A 747-nucleotide genomic window follows, 5' to 3' on the forward strand; every position below is an offset into this window, starting at 1 on the left:
TTTTTTCCCCAAGCAGCCAGGCAAGTTCAAAGCACACTTCTGGTCTCAGTAAATGAGCTTAAAGCAGCGAAAACAGCACAAGCAAAATTAGGCCCAGTAGGTTTGGGTTGCTGTTCACTCAGCAGCATTTAGGAGCAGCGTCGGCCACCGGTGCAAGGCTCAGGCCAGCCCCGCATCCAATCCCAAACCTCCTGGATGGAATCGAGCTGCTAAAGATAACCCCCGGGGAGCAAGAGCAGCAGTGGGCAGATCCGTCCTCCCTCCCTCCCTCCCAGACGCACCCGTCCTTATTCAGTCAATGTCATCTCGCAGCAAATCGCTGAAGGCCAAGATGAGCGTGCCCGAGATAAAAGCAGCTGATCGATGTCCCTTCGTGAAACGCCCGATAATCCCCGCACAGAGCGGGCATCTGGCACCAGCTGCAGCGTGCCAGGGAGATGAGCACGGAAAGTATCCATTGCATGTTCCTGGCACCCTCCGTCGGCGCAGGGGTGGGCAGGGAGCGGCGAAAGGGCCCCGGGATATAAAAAAATAAACACCAAAAACCCACCCTTCCCTCACCAGGCATCGGCACCGCCTTCAGAACGGGTAGGGTTGATGCCTTAGCGCGGCTCCAAATGGACCTCAAGGTCGGCAAAGCAAATAGCGAACAGGCTGTGAGAAGACAAGGCAGCAGGTCACTATCTCCTTGTTACCCCGCCGCGCACCCAGCGCGGTCACACAGCGCGGGGCTGTTCCCGCAGCCCC

The 747-nt window shown here is 57.7% G+C and overlaps 1 protein-coding gene across 6 annotated transcripts in view; it reads right to left on the reverse strand.

The window, feature by feature from the left end:
* The window catches only part of BIN1 (bridging integrator 1), a 92,784-nt gene that overhangs the window by 91,732 nt on the left and 305 nt on the right, over positions 1-747 (reverse strand). The gene's annotated exons all lie outside the window — the stretch shown is intronic.

Source organism: Chaetura pelagica, unplaced genomic scaffold, assembly GCF_000747805.2.
Source record: "Chaetura pelagica isolate M959 unplaced genomic scaffold, ChaPel_1.0 scaffold3, whole genome shotgun sequence".
NCBI lineage: Eukaryota > Metazoa > Chordata > Aves > Apodiformes > Apodidae > Chaetura > Chaetura pelagica.